The sequence below is a fragment of the Phascolarctos cinereus genome, unplaced genomic scaffold (genome assembly GCF_003287225.1).
Source record: "Phascolarctos cinereus isolate Bilbo 61053 unplaced genomic scaffold, phaCin_HiC Scaffold_5;HRSCAF=322, whole genome shotgun sequence".
NCBI lineage: Eukaryota > Metazoa > Chordata > Mammalia > Diprotodontia > Phascolarctidae > Phascolarctos > Phascolarctos cinereus.
Genome location: NW_027555958.1, coordinates 194,483,223 through 194,488,245, shown reverse-complemented (window position 1 = coordinate 194,488,245; position 5,023 = coordinate 194,483,223). Strand labels below are relative to the sequence as shown.

General features: G+C 34.9%; 1 pseudogene; it reads right to left on the bottom strand.

Moving 5' to 3' along the window:
- Nucleotides 1-3,372: 3,372 nt before the first annotated feature.
- LOC110217699 (SCY1-like protein 2 pseudogene) lies at nucleotides 3,373-4,740 on the bottom strand (annotated as a pseudogene).
- Between the last annotated feature and the right edge of the window lie 283 nt (nucleotides 4,741-5,023).

Below are 5,023 nucleotides of genomic sequence, written 5' to 3'. Positions count from 1 at the left end.
TTGATTTCTTCTTCAAAAATCTGCCTGTTCATATCCTTTGATCATTTATCAATTGGGGAATGACTCATATTCTTATAAATTAGACAAAGTTCTCTATGTATTTGAGATATAAAATCTTTATCTGAGAAATTATCTTTAAATATTTCTCCTTGGTTTTCTGTTTTCCTTTTATGCTTGGTTACATCGCTGTATAGATAGCTTATTGAGCTGGTCCATAAGGAGACATGTCTTAGATGGACAAAGAAGATGGTCAATGAGCCATCTTGAATAAGAGGAAGAAAATGTTTTGAATTGAATTTTGGAAAGTGTAAGGCTTTGAATGATCTCAAACTTTACCTTAAAACAAAACCTCACTTTATTAAAAACAGTATTATTCAGATGAATGTGGGTACTAATCATAGCACTTCATATTCTTTGAAAAATTAAAATTGTGATTCACTCAAAGAACAGTAGTGAGGCAAATGGTGAAAATAAGTAAGCTGCAGCATATTACTAATAGCAAATTATACCTATCTTTATTTCTATTCTGTCATTGTATCATTCATATCTGGCTTATCTCCATAGTCAACACTTATGATTATCTGTCTCTCTCTTTCTCTCTCTTTTTCTCATTCTCCTTTCCATCCTTCCTACCTCTGTCCCCACCTCCACCTCAGCTTTTTTATCTGTAAAATAAGGCATTTTAATAGCTCCTGCTTCGCCGTATTGTCAGACCCAAATGAGGTAATATACATTAAATGCTTTATAAACCTTAAAGTACTATATAAATGTTAGCTATTATTATTCATGTTGTTGTTATTATGATATGGTTATTCAATCCTAAATTGTTTACTATAATTTTTATTTAGTTATGCTAAGCATGCAACACAAAGATGATCCCACTTCTCTGGAGAGTAGCTAGACCTAGGGGGTTGAATTCTACATGTGAGATGACATGAATGTTTTTCTATTGTCATGGTAAACCCTTCAGTTCAAAAGATTTAATAGGATGCTTCTGCAAGGGGAAAACAAAAGGATTCTAACTAGTTACATTATGAGGAAGTGAAACAAAATCTAAACTAAGGATATTTCTTGGCTTTAGCCCAATAACATTTTCATTTGATTATAACAGTATATTTTCCCCTTCATTTAAAACTCTTAGCTCAGTGTATTTTCCTCTCAGTAATAGGTATGTGTCAACAACCATGTTGGCTCAGTCAGTGCTGTTCTTTCTTGCTTGAATGAATGTTTTTGTCTGCATTGTTGACAACTAAAAATGACTTCTTACTGGTTGGCACATTTTTAGGAAATGGATGTGCAAAAAAAGTTGACATTTCTATTTTTTTCCCTCTTCAGTCATTGACCTTTCTTTCTTCCTTTGCAGTCCTAACTTTTTATCATCGCAATTTTTGTTATTTTATTTTTAATTTTGAAGTAAAATAAGCATTTCTGTGACATAACAGAGTAGTAAAGATGATTGCACATGAAACTGCAAATCTATTATGTACAGCTTGATATTTCTTTTAAATAAATAAGATAGTCATGTAAATTTCTTTTTTTTCCTTTCCTCTCCCTGCTCCAGATGGCTGCCATTAAAAGCAAATATGCATATATATAAGTAAAATCATTCTATACATACCCTACTTATCCGTTATTTCTCTTGATGCAGATAGCATCTTTCTTTAGAGGTCCTTTGTAGTTAATTTGGGTTTTTATAATTGTCAAAATGACTTAGTCACTCAAAGTTTTTTTTTTTTCAGATGTGAAAGTTGATTTATTTTTTTTTTTAAAAAGTCCCCTGATATCATATGTTGGCAGCAAGGATTTTTCAAAAAATAATCCAATCACATTTTATAATCAATTCCAGCATACCCAGAACATCTACCAAGAGTATCAATAGCACTCAAAATGTCAAATAATTTGTTTAAAACCACTGCTGGTCCCAGACAATTAAAAATAAAAATATGAAGGCAGCAACCATTACATATATATACACGATTCTTTGAATGATGTGTTTAAATTTGTCACTGCATTAACTGTGGAAATATAATTTAATAAAATACAAACCACATTTACAGCAAAAAGCCCTGTGGTTTTTTTTTTAAAGCAGCAAACGAAAGGACAATATCATCAGCAAAAGACTTTAAAAAATAAAGCACATAGGTCTTCTGTAAAAATGTTAAAGAATTAATTCTTTCCTTCTACCAAATGGTCAACTTGGAATTTCAAAATGTTAGAATAAAGGTTCCTGAAATTCTTAGGAAAGGAAGAATTAACATTCAGCGGCATTAATGGAGAAGAGGTCAGACTATATCATAGGCATGCTGAGCATCACTGTTGGCAAGCACGAAATACCACTGCTCATTTTTTAGAGAAGTAAAGTTTATTACATTTGGAGCCACCCTGCAACAGAGAGCTGTGTCAGTTGGCTGCACGCATCTAACCCAGCTCATCTGCTCAGATAGGCAGAGGAAGAAAGAGTCAAATGATCGCAAACACTACACGGAGAACCCAGGAACAAGACCCACTACACCACAAAGCAGTCCATACTCAACCAGGTTTTACAACAATTCATCTCTCACTGAAGATGATTTATGAGGCTTTTACAGTTTGAACCAATGAAAAGCAAGATGAGTGTAATTTTGCAATGTTTCCTGAGAATTGTCTAGAAAACAACAAATGCATAAAGATTAAGAAAGAAAGGATTGATCCTTTCCATTCACTTAGTTTGCTTTACTTAGAGAAGCACCAATTCAAGAATCTGTCCGAGCAACTTGATAAAGAACAAATTAACAAATAAGACTTAACAGCTGTGACATGTAGACCCTGGCAGCACTGGGCAGATAAAACATGAAAATGCCATTGACTCCTTTTTGTCACTGATTTGTCATACCAAGTTATTCAGGGAGAGATGATCCATTGACACCAATGTTTTCAGCTCTGAAAGAGCCCGGTTGAGGGCCATGCCTTCAGATTATTGAGAAGGGGAGGGGAGGGAAAGTGTATGGGAGAAGGCAGGAGGGAATAAACCACACTGCATTCAGTGTGGACAAATGACAGGATTTGACATCACTACAACGCTGACGTGGATACTCTTGTTTTTCTCCACCAAATCTCTCAGACTCCTTCCTGTAGAGAAGGTTCCTCCAAGCCAGATATTCAATCAAACATACCAAGACGGAAATTAGCTCACCCATGATTAAAATGCTTCTAAATCAATCCTTCTAAATGAACACAGGATGTCTTACTGAAAAAGACCTTTTAAATCATTGCTAGCTGAGCTGCTACTAGTCATATTGGCTGGCTGTGCAAAGTTCTGTGGGATTGCCCTGCAAATCAAAGGCAGGGTGTCCTACCATATTCGTCATAACAACATTAGGAATTTTTGTCTCTTCAGACACATCCATTTGACAAAGATTTCTGCTGTTCTTGCATTATCTGGAGTCCACTTTGGTTTTATGTTCCACTTCCAATCTATGAAGCATTTCTTTGATGATTGAAATTAAGGAATTGAACTGATTGAAATTAAGATTATTTTCAATACTCAGAAGAATCAGATGAGGCAATACTTTCCCAGCAAGCTGCTCCTTGGGGATTCCTAACTTCTTATGAGCAAAAGTACACTTGTAAACACCTAAAATTCCTATGAACAGTGCAGATTCCTTTGATGGAATTTGTTGTAGAAAGTATAGAATGTTATCAAGCACAAACCACTTATTCATGTATTCCAAAATCTTTTCTAAGCACACGAATGAATTTAAGTGAACAGCAAGGGAAGATGCTTACAAACATGCATTTTTAATTCTGGGTAATAAAGAATTTTTCATGGATGGATATTCTATAACATTTGCAAAGGTTGAAATGATGTTCAGGTAAAGTTCCTTGATCTGAATGGAAGGGATTTCTAAGGCTCTATAAACCATTGGTAGAACACTTCTTTATTTCATCTGGAGGTGTTTTAGTTAGCAGTAAATCCATTTTTTTTTGCAAGAAAATTAACAGAATCTAGATAGGCTCCTGATGCTTAAAGATCGGCAGAATTCTGGCAGAATTAACTTGACACGTTCTTCTTTACTACATTCCTCAGCAATTAGTAGAACATTGGACAAAATGAACGATGCCATATCAGAGTCTGAAAATTCTGAGGTTAAACAAGGCAAAATTCTTTTTACTACCACATGCTTGGGTAGTTTGGGCAGAACTTCTGGCAGTCCTTTGAAAAACTGTGATTTCTGAAGATTATCTCTTTGGAATAAGGAATCAAAATATCGTAATGTGACTGCATGGACATCATCAAAGAAGGGAATCTTTGTCATTTGATCTGCATCTGGCCTAACAGCTGGAGTTATATTTGAAAGTCATGTCATATGTTCCCGGACTTGTTCAGGTATGTTCTCATGAGAACTGGATTTTAGACGACTTAGCTGATCCAGCTACCTACCGAAGCTCTTACACATGCCTTGCTTGTTGACTTCAAAAATAGGTTTTCTTTTATTAAATACAGAAGAAACAGCAGCTCCTAAAGAGTAAATATCACTAGCTGTCTCACAGCTCACAGAAAGGGTGTATTCAGGAGCCAAATAAATATTCAGGATTTGGTAGGCATAAGGGAGGTAACTTTGGATCCCATTCTTTGCAAGGAAACTTAGGCTCTTGTTGAGAAGGATTCATTGATGGTATATAAAAATCAAAGTCCATTGTTTTCCAGACTTCTCTTTTATTCAATATTATATTTTCTGGAGTAAAGTTTCCATGAACCATTTTCACAATGCTGTGTAAAAATGACAATCCTTCAGAAACTTGAAGCAACCCCTATTTTGTTTCGATATCATAAAGTTTATAATCTTTAATGTTAGGGGACACTGTGGGAGGCAGATTTTCCCAGTTCCCAAGAATATTGGCTAAACTTCTGTACAAAATGCCAGTTAGTCTCTGGATTCTTCTAATGGATGCTGGACTGTAAGGAGTTGAGGGTGTCGAAGTCAGATAAACTGTTTAACTCATTTTAGAGAATTAATGATTTGATCCTTTTCAAATTTTTGAT